At 39.0% G+C, this 8,882-nt stretch overlaps 1 pseudogene; it reads right to left on the bottom strand.

The window, feature by feature from the left end:
• Nucleotides 1-5,471: 5,471 nt before the first annotated feature.
• LOC149204220 (pathogenesis-related 5 protein Cup a 3 pseudogene) lies at nt 5,472-7,028 on the bottom strand (annotated as a pseudogene).
• Between the last annotated feature and the right edge of the window lie 1,854 nt (nt 7,029-8,882).

The raw sequence follows: 8,882 nt of genomic DNA, 5'->3' as shown, positions 1-8,882 counted from the left end.
GGAATTTTTATTTTATTTGCAGTTTTGTCCACAAGTCCAAGTTGTTGCATTTTTCCTTTTTCTTCTGCCCTTTGATTCCCTTTGCTTTTATTTACGCCTTTATTCCCATTTGCCCATGGCCGGTGGCTTTCTCATTGTTTTTTATTCACTGATTGTGAAAAAATTCTGTTGTGATGGCGTTGAAAATCGCCACCCCTGAACATACACTAAGATTGCTTCAACACCTAAACATACACTAGGTCTCCCAAGGACAAGAAAAATGCTGCCATATTCATATCTAAACCTGGAGAATGAGAACTAGGAAATTCTTTCCTCCAATACTATTTGTTCCAAGCCATTCTCTATTTTAGAATCTACATTAGTTAACAATATGTCCTTATAATAAACAGATTCTACCCTCAAATATGAAACCCCTTGCATATACCATACGAGCCAGCAAAACTCTAGTTCGTTTCTCTATCACGGGCAGTCCTTTGCAGTCGGTCTACAGACCCATTTATCTTCTAATTTGCAGCTGTTTTTAGTGGAGGAGATGAAGATTTATGTGGAAAAAAAGGAAATACAACTACTAAATAAAAAAGGTACTAATCCGTATCAGCTCTCAGGAACTCAAGTGATGCACCATTTGATCCCTGAGGAGCAAGCTCAAAATAGGTGAATTTAAAAAGTATATGAGAAGGAACAGAAAATTCAAAAACCTTCCAAAATATATGGGAAATTTAAAGGCTAAATATTGAACTTATGCCGGAGACACTGATCAGATGGTCTAATTGAGAAGCAACAGCTTGAAGAACCCATGCTGAAATTGTAGCTTCTAATCTTTTGAATTAATTCCTACTTTATGCTATTAAGTAGCAATAACATCCAAGCCCCCAGTACAAGGGAAAATTAAGCCATTAGCATTGGAAAAGACTAGAATATTCAGGGATACATTATAATCTTTTATTATGAGACAACACTGGGAGGAAGCCTCTAGCATGACAGAAATATTATAAACAAAGGGCCACATTTCATAATTACTCCATACTACTGCCAATTTGTTTGCAGTATGATGAATAAAGTTGTTTGATTATATTATGTTGCTTGAGCCCACATCTTGACTCACATAGGCGCTGAGATTCTATCTTAATTTGTACTACCAAAATAGGTCCTATTTATTCAAATGGATTCCCATAACAAGACCATTTCTCCAAACCCTAATATCCCTTCGACCTGGTATCAAATTCTTCTTCTCTCGTTCGACATGCCTTTTTCAAACCCCAAAAGCTGTCCTCGACTGATCAAGATTCAATCCATTTTATAAAGCGTGAGTATCATCGATTCGATGTTTATATAGCAAAAACTATTAGGGATAAATTTTACAGAGTTACGATTAAAGACATTGCCTTCATGATATCAACATTTCAAAATTTAAGGGGCTTTTGGGTTCATGCAATGCAAACATTGTCCATGGTGGCCTTTCACAATTTAAAAGGCTTTTGGGTTCATGCAATGCAAACATTGTCAATGGATTTTCTGAAAGTGAATTGTGTTCATGATAAAGTCTTCATGGTGAAGTTGAATTTAACAGGATTGTAAAATTTGGAAATATTTAGTAATTTGATTAATAAAAATCAAGTAAATTGTTTAACCTGAATCTGATCAGTCTCCAAATTTTTTTGAAATTCTACAAGTTCTACCTTAAATAAAATATTGGAATAGTGTTGAAGAATCAGAAACTCCATATTCACAATAATATGATATCTGTTTTACAATGTGATGGATTATTCACAATAAAATCTTTACTGGCTTCACAAAACAAACCGATTCAAACGGATTTGATCTCATGGATCTGAAAGGCACATACAGGAAAGCACACTGATATGAAAATATGGAAGAGGACAGATGAATCGGTTGACTTCAATTTCAATTTTCATCTGAACCCCATAATGCCACACTGAATATAAAGTTCAAACAACAAAGAAGTTGAAACCAATGATCAAATAATGACTAACTTCTTTAGCTAAAGAAGGAAATTAATTTAAATGCTTTGTTGTGGGCAGCTAGTGGTGGTGATGATGGTGGTGTTGTTTTTTGCCATGACCTTCCTTCGTCTGGTGATGCTCGTACAAGGCGTACCCAGTTGCTCGTCTGGTGATGCTCGTACAAGGCCTACCCAGTTGCTCCAACTGCAGTAGCTGCTGCAATCTCTGCCTCAATCTTGTGCCTATGAGCTTGCTCTGGATCCTTCTTTGCTTCGTGCATCTCATATTGCATACACAAAATATTATATCAATATTCACATTCATTTTATAACGGTTATCATTATCCTATTGATAATTTAAGCTAATCCTTCACTTAATTGCAAATTATGGAAATAATTCAGTTCATTCTATTACGAAATATTGCAGAAATCAATAATCAAGTTAAATTTAACAGTGGTTTACCAAAAAAATCACAAGTTTAAACTTTAAATCCCATCGATTGAATTTAGTGGCATTATCAACCATCATGATCTCTGTGATATCCCCTATATGTATTGCTTTGTTTTTAATAGATCTCTATCAGAATTAGCTATGGTATATTAAAATAAATTCAGGTCTGTATATGGGTTGAAAATTGAGATTAAGGACTCAAAAAGATATCTCACCATTGCAAACGCTCCTGCAGCAACTGCTCCCACTTCCGCTACATGCTCCATTTGTTTATGATGTTTCTGCTCCTTCATAGCCCTCTCGTAGTCTACAGCGTACAGATCTGCTCCCTGGGCTTCCGGTTCACCATAGTTAACAATTCCTGGCCTTCTGATTTCCTCTTCGTTCTGATGGTGTCTGCTATGGTGGTGCCCGTGCTCATGATGTTTGTGGTGGTGGTGATGAGACATTTTCTCGTTCAAACACACAGTAATGGAATTCAATCACAGTGGAATGGATACAAAGATTTCTAGTGATTCAGAATATGTAAATGAAGATGAGATTAGAGCAGGCCAGGGAGAGGAGTGTCTTATATAACAAAGAATAGCCCATCGATGTGGGCTCTAATCTCATCAGCACCGTGAGCAGGAGAAACGAATGCTCGAGAGGGTTGCAGAGGACCTGTTCTGGGAGGGCGAATGGAGCAAATGAATGTTTGGCGCGAGGGATCATTTGAAAATTAGCGAGCATTGGTTTGAAAATGCGCCAGCATAGCGGGTTCCAGCTCGGAGGTGGTCGATGGATGGGAGTATTCAGAGCAGCACAAGCACTATCGCATCCATCGATCACTTTCAATTCTATAGGGCAGCTCGCAGTTATGTTGCTGCTGCAGTCAACGGTTGGGCATCTAGAGTCTGAGGGAGTTATGGATGTTGGAATTTAATTCCAACTGCAACATAAACAGCTCGACAGAAATCTGATTTATTGTAGATATTCCAGGCTATTGGATGCCTCAAAGTCGTGCTTGATATTTTCCACATTAATGTGCATTAAATTTTCAGCATTAAATTCCCCTGCAACAGCCGACTTCATTTCTTCAAAAGGCATCACCGCTTGCTGCATTCAATATGCAGATAAGTTTTAGAAGATATTTTTATTATCTTATTGTTTAAAGCCAAATATGTTTTAACATATAAATGTAATGAACAGCAGTTCTGTTTTCAGGTTAGAAGAATGATAGAGAGTTCCTTTTTGTAACGCACAGCAGTGCTGAAACTGTAATTTTTTCAGATAGTGAAAAATCGGTTTGTGGAACTGAAGCGTTCCTGCTGTAATCCCTTTGTCAAGAGGAAGATGCTCTTCAACATAATCTTTTGTGAAAATCCCTCTATGTGAGGAAGATGAATTTGTATCAGTTGGTTTAATGTTTATAAATAGAAGTTTTATTTGCGCGTTGCTGTTACACCGTAACTAGAAAATAGTCTTGACGTCAAAACAGAGTGTTGTTGATACACAAGTTTCAGCGTTGCTGAAACACCGATGCTGAAACACTGCAAACAGCAACTGACGAAACTGCGTTGCTGAAACACCAGTTTCAACGTTGCTGAAACACCGTATTCCGCAAACGATTTTTATTTCCGCTGTGTTAAAACAGAGTATTGTTCTATTTTTCAGTTTTGTTTGGAATGATCAGAAATTCCCAACATGGTATCAGAGCTAGTCTAGGCACTCAGTGAGTCAAAAATAGAGTTTTTTTTTTCACTGTAGGAGCTGTAAGAAGCTTATTGAGCAGATTTTCTCCAGCAGAGAAAGTTTTTGCTTGTTTTTATTTATACAGTCAGTATCTCTTCTTTATTTATACAGGTTAAGATGGCAGATGCTGGAACAGGTTTGACAAATTCCCAACTGCCACAGTTTAATGGGAAAAATCACAGTTATTGGTCCATAACAATGAAATCATTGTTTGCTTCTCAAGGAATATGGGAGCTAGTTGAAACTGGCTATGCTGAACCTGTAGATGCAACAGCGTTGGCTGCTTTGACAGTAGTAGAAAGAGACCAGTTTAAGAGCGACAGGGAGAAGGATGCAAAAGCTCTCTTTTTTCTCTTCCAATCAGTACATGAAAGTGTTTTTCCACGGATTGCAGCAGCAAAAAAATCCAAGGAGGCATGGGATATTCTCAAAACTACCTATCAAGGCATGGAGAAGGTGAAGACTGCAAAGTTGCAGATGTTGAGGAGAGACTTTGAAACACTCAGCATGAAGGAATCTGATACAATAGATTCATTCTTCACTCAGGTTATTGGGTTGATAACCCAGATAAGATCTCATGGTGAGATTCTTGAAGAAAGAAGGATTGTAGAGAAGATCTTGAGAATTTTACCCTCAAGGTTTGAATCTATTGTGGTAGCAATAGAAGAAACAAAGGATCTCTCCCAGTTCACAATAGATGAACTGAGTGCTTCTCTTTTGTCTCATGAACACAGACTGAGTAGAGGAACAAATTCCTCTTTTGAGCAAGCATTCAAGACTCAGATGTCTTTTGGCCAAGGAAAAGGTCGAGGCAGAGCAAATAACAGAGGTCGTGGAAGAAGCCAAAATAAAGGCAGAAACAATCCTGCAAGCACAAGTGGAAGGAGCTGCAATCAGAACCAAAATGAAGGTTCAAGCAAACAGCAAGCTCATGGACAAAGGTATGACAAATCCCAAGTCCAATGTCATTATTGTAAGAAATATGGGCACTACGCCAATGAATGTAGAAAAAAACAAAATGACATGAATAGTAGGTAGAATGCTAATTTTGCAAATGAAGAAGATAAGAATCCAAAGATTGTGCTGTTAACATGTAACATTGCACAAGACAAACAAGAAGATTTTTGGTTCTTAGACTCAGGTTGTAGTAATCACATGACTGGAAATATTGAAATGTTTGCCAATCTGGATGAAAATGTGAAATCTGAGGTAACAACAGGAACTGATAGTAAGATATCTGTCAATGGTAAGGGCATAGTCAGTATCCAAGCAAGAAATGGAGAACAGATGATTGTGCCAGAGGTATACTATGTACCTCGTCTGAAATGTAATCTTTTGAGCATTGGACAGCTCATTAACAAAGGTTACAATGTGTTCTTCAAAGATGATATGTGTACAATGAGAGACATACCTCCAAGTAAGAAGATCATTGCATAGGTGCAGATGACCAGCAATAGAATGTTTCCTCTCAAACTCAGAGCAGATTGAAGGAAGGAAGAACTATTGCAGCTGTAACACAAGAAGTCTTTCAGGAACAAGTGAAAGATGAGAATTGGTTGTGGCACTTGAGATTTGGACATCTCAATTTCTGAGGCTTGAATCTGTTGCACAGAAAGGGAATGGTAAAGGGATTTCCATTGATCAAGAAACCGGACAACCTTTGTGAAAGCTGCATCTTGGGCAAGCAACACAAATCTGCTCCCTGGGCTGCCGATTCACCATAGTTAACAATTCCCGACCTTCTTATTTCCTCTTCGTTCTGATGGTGTCTGCTATGGTGGTGCCCATGCTCATGATGTTTGTGGTGGTGGTGATGAGACATTTTCTCGTTCAAACACATAGTAATGGAATTCAATCACAGTGGAATGGATACAAAGATTTCTAGTGATTCAGAATATGTAAATGAAGATGAGATTAGAGCAGGCCAGGGAGAGGAGTGTCTTATATAACAAAGAATAGCGCATCGATGTCGGCTCTAATCTCATCAGCACTGTGAGCAGGAGAAACGAATGCTCGAGAGGGTTGCAGAGGGCCTGTTCTGGGAGGGTGAATGGAGCAAATGAATGTTTGGCGCGAGGGATCGTTTGAAAATTAGCGAGCGTTGGTTTGAAAATGCGCCAGCACAGCAGGTGCCACATCCGAGGTGGTCGATGGATGGGAGTATTCAGAGCAGCACAAGCACTATCGCATCCATTGACCACTTTCAATTCTGTAGGGCAGCTCGCAGTCATGTTGCTGTTGCAGTCAACGGTTGGGCAGCTAGAGTCCGAGGGAGTTATGGAGAGAGGCAGATTAAATCCATCAACGAGAGAGATGTCATATGTGTCTCGACCGTTGGCCCCATTCAGACTATATTCAGCCAGCGTTGCAGGAGACCGTCCAGCGGCTTGACAGCTGAGCAAGCCGCCGCAGTCACGTTGCAGCTGCCTTTACCAGATGCGTCGAAAGAGCAGCCCGTACGTCCCCAAACTCTCCCTGCACTTGTCCCTGCGGGCACGTCCACACTCCATGACTGGCCTTGTGTGAGCGCTTGACTGCCACCTACGGCAATTCCCGCAGCCCACACAGTGAACGAACACTTATTCTGGATCACAAATGTTGCAGCTTCAACTCCTGCGGTTGGGAAAGCAAACTCATGTTTATTGATGACATATAAGTAAGATATACACATCGCTCGTTAATGTAATTCTCATAAAATAGAGTAGATTTGAATTGGGGGAGTACCACCTTGAAGATAAACCAGTAATCCTAAAGCTAGGGTTGCTGCAACTGAAACCGAAATATCTATTGTTCTTCCCCCCATTGCTAAGACCAGGAAGCAAGTTAAACACAATACAATGAACAAACACTACTCAAACACAGCGCAATCAATTGCAAATGAGCTTGCTTGGTTTTTATGCACGGATACCACAGGCCAGTCACACGCTATATACCTAGACAAGGTAGTAGCGATCCACACACATGAACCGAGGAGTAGCGTATGAAACACGGATGAAGTTCAGATAATATTATTGTCTTTTGTTGGCGCGCAGTGTCGAAAATTCCAGAGCTACAGTAAACCACGACACGGAGTAAGCTAATCCTCTTAGAAAATTACTTGCGTACCCTCTTTTGGCCATAAAATTTACATGAATAAGCAGAAATTTGAAATATAATAGCAGCATTAGTAGGGTTCAAATTTATCCCTTTTTTTAAATCCCAAACATCCCTATAAACTCCCGACTTCTACCAAAATCAATAACTAAGACTTCTACCAAAATCAGTAACTTAGAAAGTATGGCCACGTGATTACCCGGTCCGTAATAGGCGCCGCTGCCCATGTGTTATTTTCGCCTTCTTTTTTGGTTTTTCAAAGCTGTTAATTCGTAATTTGTTTTCGTCCAAGGATGGAATTTGGTTGTATATTGAATTCCTTTTGGATTTTCAAAGGTGTTATCTGTAATTTGTTTTCGTCGAAGAATATAATTTGGTTGTGTATAGTGAATGCAATGTTAGTAAAGACCAACAACTCGAGTTTACTTGTCTTTTTTTGCCGACCCAACGCTGCATAAAAGACCTATAATCTCACAGTGTAACAGTTTTTACCTGAAGAAGTATAATCTCACTGTCAAGCAGGAATGCTCAATCACTATATGCAGAGGATTGCTATCATTGGGAACTATGCAATCACTGATAGTGAGAACTGTACAATCGTTGTTGGCGGGGACTGCGCAATCACTGAGGGTAAGGATTAGGCAATAACTATTGGCGGGACTGCACAATCATTATTGGCATGGACTGTACATCGACCGCTAACAAAGAGTGTGCAGCACGGTCATTATGAAGTTCACTTAGTTTATCTTTGCATGTGCACTTGTGAAGACGTTAAGAACTGGGCATGTGAAAGCAAGTAGATGGACACTTACGTTTTTTTTAAGAAGACTTTGAACATTTAGATAACATGATCGAGCATGACATTAATGGCTTGAAACGATAGATGACATGATCTAAAGAGGCTCCAAAAATTTAAAGATAAAGGAAAATTTTAAATGAGGTTGTAGAAACTACAACAATTTCATAACCCCACTTAATGTATCTTGGTCTTGAGCAATGTTAATTTTATGAATTTGTAATCTTTGAGCATATCTTGGTCTTGAGAAATGAGCAATGTTAATTTTATGACTTTGTAACCTTTGAGCAGGAGAGGGCTGGGCAGTCAAGCTTGGGTGCGTCAGCCAATCCTCTATCACTTTCTACCTCTCCAAATCATAAGTTATGGTTTCCATAAATCTTCGAGTGTAGTATAATGTTTTTCTAAATTAAGTTTATTTAACCCTCGGAGTTCCCCATCCTCCCAGCCATGGCATCTATTTCCAAGTTTTTTTTCTAGCAAAGAGTGGTGTAGACATTCCTAATCTCACATAAGGCATGGCTTTGGATAAGACTCTAGTTTTTCCAAGCTAAATTCCATATTGAAGAGCTTAAGAGATACTCTATAGCTCTTAAATATTCGAACTAAAAAATAGTGTGATAATATTTCCTGTCCCAAATTTCATTTCCTCTCTTAAACCACCTCGACTATAGTTTAGCTCCCAATAACATATTCAAGATATTCAGAGCTCTCAATCCCAAACCCCAGACCAGTTTGGGGACAAAGATTTTCCCAAACAACGATTGACCATTTTTATTTTCTTAGCTCCTCTCCATAGAAAATCTCTATAAAGGGAGCAATGGATTTGCATATTTTATTTATTTTGT

This window comes from Pinus tabuliformis, chromosome 1_2 (assembly GCF_031772625.1).
Source record: "Pinus tabuliformis cultivar Carrire ecotype Pingquan chromosome 1_2, CPIR1, whole genome shotgun sequence".
NCBI classification, from domain to species: domain Eukaryota; kingdom Viridiplantae; phylum Streptophyta; class Pinopsida; order Pinales; family Pinaceae; genus Pinus; species Pinus tabuliformis.
This window is presented reverse-complemented; position numbering and strand designations above follow the sequence as displayed.